The sequence below is a fragment of the Gymnodraco acuticeps genome, unplaced genomic scaffold (assembly GCF_902827175.1).
Source record: "Gymnodraco acuticeps unplaced genomic scaffold, fGymAcu1.1, whole genome shotgun sequence".
NCBI classification, from domain to species: Eukaryota; Metazoa; Chordata; class Actinopteri; order Perciformes; family Bathydraconidae; genus Gymnodraco; species Gymnodraco acuticeps.
Genome location: NW_022991807.1, coordinates 1 through 6380, shown reverse-complemented (window position 1 = coordinate 6380; position 6380 = coordinate 1). Strand labels below are relative to the sequence as shown.

The 6380-nt window shown below is 37.9% G+C and overlaps 1 long non-coding RNA gene across 1 annotated transcript; it reads left to right on the top strand.

Moving 5' to 3' along the window:
- Positions 1 to 4299: 4299 nt before the first annotated feature.
- Positions 4300 to 5399, top strand: LOC117535239. The gene is made up of 3 exons (XR_004567385.1): positions 4300 to 5039; positions 5310 to 5345; positions 5381 to 5399. It is a non-coding gene; the product is annotated as an uncharacterized LOC117535239 (long non-coding RNA).
- The last annotated feature ends 981 nt before the right edge of the window (positions 5400 to 6380 follow it).

Here is a 6380-nt window from a genome sequence, read left to right as displayed (position 1 = left end):
TTATTCATCTTTAATTTGTATTGTATGTAGTCATCAGTTTTTGAATCAATATGTAATCTTTTACAGCTTGTTCATTAATATTGATTGTTTCATGTTTGCGCAGGTTCAGCAGGCGCTGCAGGTCTCAGGGAGAGCAGGTCCTGAAGCAGGGTATCCCCGCTCCTGACGCTCCCATGGCAGGACCTGAGCAGCTTCTTGTGGCAAAGCAGAAAGGGACATCTCTGACTCCTGGCAGTCTGGCTGAGCCTCACACCTTTGCTCTACCACCACACACTGCAGGTGAGGCAAAGCTCCAGAAGAGATCACAACCAGTGGCCATCTCACAGGTCCCCCCACCACCTCCATGCTATGCTCTTCCCTTCCTTGCACCGACTCCACCCTTCTCAACACCATACATGATGGTACCATCTGTGCAGCTTCCTCAAGAGCCTGGAAGCTCTCAGATTATGCTTCTCAACATGCCATCAGCTGCTCAGGCCCTAGCATCCAGTCAGAGTAACGTGCCGTACACCACGCAGCAGAACAGGGAAAGAAAAGAGGAGAGGGAGCAATGTGGATCAGGCAAACGACAATATGTCAAAAAGACAGACACCATCCTTTGCAAAAAGTGCAACAACGACAGGAAGCCACCAGCCCACTGACAGGACTTTGGCAATTGGTTCTGTCAAGAATCCGAGAGCCGGTCCTATGAGGACTGGAGGCTGTGCTGAGAGGGGATGCACCTTAAAGGACCTCATGTTGTGAGCCGGTCGGTCATTTTGTTATTTATTTGACACTTTATTTCTTTACATTTGATGGCACTGTTTAGTTAGTTATGTTATATGGTACACTTGTATTATTATTGTTTATATTAGTATTATAATGTTGTTGTGACCTCATAGCACGTATAAAACCGTTTTGGATGTTTCTGTGTTTTTAACTTCTTTTAAATATTTGATATTTATTTTGCAACTTTTTCACTTTAATATATTTTGCACCGTTTGTTTTGTTATTAGTATTTATTTTACACTTTACTATACATATTATTACTGTTGTTTGAAATATATAAATACATATAAAACAAGTATGGATGTTTCTGTTTTGAATATTTCATCATCATCATATTTCATTATTGTTATATTTACTTAATACTTTGTTCTTAAGTTTTAATACATTTATTAAAAGTTGTAATTATAATAATAAATGCAAAACATAACAATAATCCGCATACATATTTGGCATAGTACTTATATTCTAAGTACTATTCTATATTAAGTACATCTATAGAAGTACTGTACAATGATGTACTGACTTGCATGCTCCACTAGAGGCAAAGATTTGACTCTTAACTTCATTGATTTGATAACATGAGGTGAAGAACTGAAATGATCCATTGATTTGATTCACAACCCAAAAGTGTGGTCAAATAATAAATAAGCTCCACCTTTACATTTATGCATGTTCTGACGTTCTGACATACAAGGGATTGAGCGGGATTCGAAACCGGCTCGCAGGGTGTATTTCGGCTACTTCACGGTTATCAAACATAGACTAACACGCTATGTCCTTGGCTCAGTGGGTAGTGTGCTGGACTTTGAATCAGGGGATAGCAAGTTCGAGTCCCACTGCAGTCAGCATGTCGTTGTGTCCCTGGGCAAGACACTTCACCCCAAATGGCTCCTGTGGGGATTGTCCACACTTTGTCAAAACTCATTATGTAGCCCGTCTCACATGAAAGGCAATTCCGGACGCAGCCCTGACTCACCTGCCCCATCTCCATCTTTCCACTAGAAACAAAGCTTTTTACGGGAGGAATCTTTGTTTTCTAATGTGCCTGCTACAGTGCTTCCGCCACTACGCAGTGCTGAAGAAAAGTGGGAGCAGTTGGACGGGCCTACTTCCTATTTATACGGAAGTGAGGCCGGAGGTGGGGCCCACGTCATAGGTGGGCGTGGATTAAGTCTGTCAGTGCTGCACACGTGCAGTGGGATTACCCAATAGCGATAGCCTTAGAGGGCGAAGCCTTATACGAAATAGAACTAAAAGGTACCATGGGGTCAGATTAGAATTGTCCAAAGAGGGGTTCATTTAGCACGACACATTTGAAATAACTAAAGGACAAGTTATACAAGAAAGTAGAAAGAAAGGGAGGTGAAAGTTAGCACTGATTGAGAGTCAGAGCTAAACATTTCAGATGTGTGTATCTCACACGGCACTGTAACTTTTATTCATGTATCTTTGCTTCTAAATAAGTGTTTTTAAATGTCAATTCATAATATGTTTCTGTTTGCTCTTAATGTCTTTCATTTGTGTAAAGCCCTTAGAATTGCCTTGTGTTGAAATGTGCTATAAATACATTTGCCTTGCTTTCACTTTCCATTCACAACCTGAGTGAGCCAGATTTACCAGCAACAAGTGACGCGCGGCTCAGACTGAATTCTCATTGGCTCAGAGGAGCTGGTGTTACCTCTCTTCTGTGTGTCTCTCTCATTGACATCCCGCTCTGCAGAAAGGACGGCTGTGTTTCTGTGGATAAAGAACCTTTCACACAGAAAGCCTCGATGAAGATGAAGATGTTGCTGTTTCTGCTTCTCCTGGGAATAGTAGGCCCACACTGCACATCTGCACGTGAGTCTTTTTGTTCTTTACGTTGAAAATAAGAAGTGCTTCATGTGTTTATGGGCTGTGTGACTTTAAAGTGGGATAGTCTTAAATGGTGTACTTCTCCTCCACTACATGTATTTATTTTAATACCTTTAGTTACTTCACAGATGTGGATGAATGATGTGAAATCTAACCAAGTGTTGAATCAGACTTTAGTTCCACCTGGAGTAAATCCACCAGCTACCCTGCAGTATACAAAGTACTTCAAACTAGCTGCACCTTCACCAGCTTTGAGAACACTTTCATGATCAATCATTATAAAACATATCATATATATTATTCTGAAATGGACCAATCTGCACAACGACTACTTTTACTGTCTTTCACTATATTTAGATGAGAATACTTTTCTACTTTCACTTGAGGGACATTTTGAATGCAGGACTTTTACTGTGATAGAGTATTCCTACACTCTGGTACTTCTACTTTTACTCAAGTACAAGATCTGAGTACTTCTACTTTTACTCAAGGACAAGACCTGAGTACTTCTACTTTTACTCAAGGACAAGATCTGAGTACTTCTACTTTTACTCAAGTACAAGATCTGAGTACTTCTACTTTTACTCAAGTACAAGATATGAGTACTTCTACTTTTACTCAAGTACAAGATATGAGTACTTCTACTCTTACTAAAGTACATGATCTGAGTCAGGGCCGGCCCTCGCATCAACCCATAGGGGGCGCCAAAAATTGGGGAGAAAAAAAAAAGTTAGACATTTAAAAAATATATATTGCGTACAGCGCCCATAAACTATGGCACCCCCCCCCCCCCCCCCCCCCCCCCCCCCCAATCAAGTTGAACTGCCCCAGCCCCATAAAATACAAAGGTTTATGTGAAATTGTTCTTTTTTTGAAATAATGGTTTTAATGTGCAATTATAGGTTTTAATTTTGTATTTGTGTTCATTTAAAATAAATCAAACTCCCAAAAAACGTACACAGCTTCTGTGTGCTTTTATTAACATTGGAATTGACTGTGTAAGCGGCCGCGGGGGGTTTCCTGAAAGACTGAGAGGCTCTGATAACCTCAGCTCAGTGAGGTAAAGGCACACCTTTATATGATCATTATAGTTATATAAATCAGCCAGCTAAAATCTTGCCTAGGGCAGCAAATTGGTCCTGATCTGAGTACTTCTACTTTTACTCAATTACTAGATCTGAGTACTTCTACTTTTACTCAATTACTAGATCTGAGTACTTCTACTTTTACTCAATTACTAGATCTGAGTACTTCTACTTTTACTCAATTACTAGATCTGAGTACTTCTACTTTTACTCAAGTACAATATCTGAGTACTTCTACTTTTACTCAATTACTAGATCTGAGTACTTCTACTTTTACTCAATTACTAGATCTGAGTACTTCTACTTTTACTCAAGTACAAGATCTGAGTACTTCTACTTTTACTCAATTACTAGATCTGAGTACTTCTACTTTTACTCAATTACTAGATCTGAGTACTTCTACTTTTACTCAAGTACAAGATCTGAGTACTTCTACTTTTACTCAATTACTAGATCTGAGTACTTCTACTTTTACTCAAGTACAAGATCTGAGTTCTTCTACTTTTACTCAATTACTAGATCTGAGTACTTGTACTCTTACTAAAGTACATGACCTGAGTACTTCTACTCTTACTAAGTACATGATCTGAGTACTTCTACTCTTACTAAAGTACATGATCTGAGTACTTCTACTCTTACTAAAGTACATGATCTGAGTACTTCTACTCTTAATAAAGTACATGATGTGAGTACTTGTACTCTTACTAAAGTACATGATGTGAGTACTTCTACTCTTACTAAAGTACATTATCTGAGTACTTCTACCTCCTCTGGGGACCATGTAATATCTAAGAAAGCTCCCTCTGGTTAAAGGTGTGATAGAAATTATAGAAGCACCTTTGAATATCTAGTATTGATCAGGTCTGATGAGATGTCTGAATATCTAGTATTGATCAGGTTTGATGAGATGTCTGAATATCTAGTATTGATCAGGTCTGATGAGATGTCTGAATATCTAGTATTGATCAGGTTTGATGAGATGTCTGAATATCTAGTATTGATCAGGTTTGATGAGATGTCTGAATATCTAGTATTGATCAGGTTTGATGAGATGTCTGAATATCTAGTATTGATCAGGTCTGATGAGATGTCTGAATATCTAGTATTGATCAGGTCTGATGATGAGATGTCTGAATATCTAGTATTGATCAGGTTTGATGAGATGTCTGAATATCTAGTATTGATCAGGTCTGATGAGATGTCTGAATATCTAGTATTGATCAGGTTTGATGAGATGTCTGAATATCTAGTATTGATCAGGTTTGATGAGATGTCTGAATATCTAGTATTGATCAGGTTTGATGAGATGTCTGAATATCTAGTATTGATCAGGTCTGATGATGAGATGTCTGAATATCTAGTATTGATCAGGTCTGATGATGAGAATGTACTGAATATCTAGTTATTGATCAGGTTTGATGATGAGATGTCTGAATATCTAGTATTGATCAGGTTGATGAAGACTGGGCTGAATATCTGTATTGATCAGGTCCGGATGATGAATGTCTGAATATCTAGTATTGATCAGGTTGATGGATTCTGAAATATCTAAAGTATTGATCAGGTCTGGATGAGATGTCTTAATAATCTAGTATTGATCAGGTTTGATGAGATGTCTGAATATCTAGTATTGATCAGGTCTGATGGATGTCTGAATATCTAGTATTGATCAGGTTTGATGAGATGTCTGAATATCTAGTATTGATGCAGGTCTGATGAGATGTCTGAATATCTGTATTGATCAGGTCTATGATGAGATGTCTGAATATCTAGTATTGATCAGGTTGTGATGAGATGTCTGAATATCTAGTATTGATCAGGTCTGATGAGATGTCTGAATATCTAGTATTGATCAGGTTTGATGAGATGTCTGATATCTAGTATTTGATCAGGTCTGATGAGATGTCTGAATATCTAGTATTGATCAGGTATGATGTCTGATATCTAGTATTGATGGATGTCCTGAATATCTAGTATTGATCAGTTTGATGAGATGTCTGAATATCTAGTATGATCAGGTTTGATGAAATGTCTGAATATCTAGTATTGATCAGGTTGATGAGATGTCTGAATATCTAGTATTGATCAGGTCTGATGAGATGTCTTAATATCTAGTATTGATCAGGTTGATGAGATGTCTGAATATCTAGTATTGATCAGGTTTGATGAGATGTCTGAATATCTAGTATTGATCAGGTTTGATGAGATGTCTGAATATCTAGTATTGATCAGGTCTGATGAGATGTCTGAATATCTAGTATTGATCAGGTCTGATGAGATGTCTGAATATCTAGTATTGATCAGGTTTGATGAGATGTCTGAATATCTAGTATTGATCAGGTTTGATGAGATGTCTGAATATCTAGTATTGATCAGGTTTGATGAGATGTCTGAATATCTAGTATTGATCAGGTTTGATGAGATGTCTGAATATCTAGTATTGATCAGGTCTGATGAGATGTCGAATATCTAGTATTGATCAGGTTTGATGAGATGTCTGAATATCTAGTATTGATCAGGTTTGATGAGATGTCTGAATATCTAGTATTGATCAGGTTTGATGAGATGTTTGAATATCTAGTATTGATCAGGTCTGATGAGATGTCTGAATATCTAGTATTGATCAGGTTGATGAGATGTCTGAATATCTAGTATTGATCAGGTTGATGATGA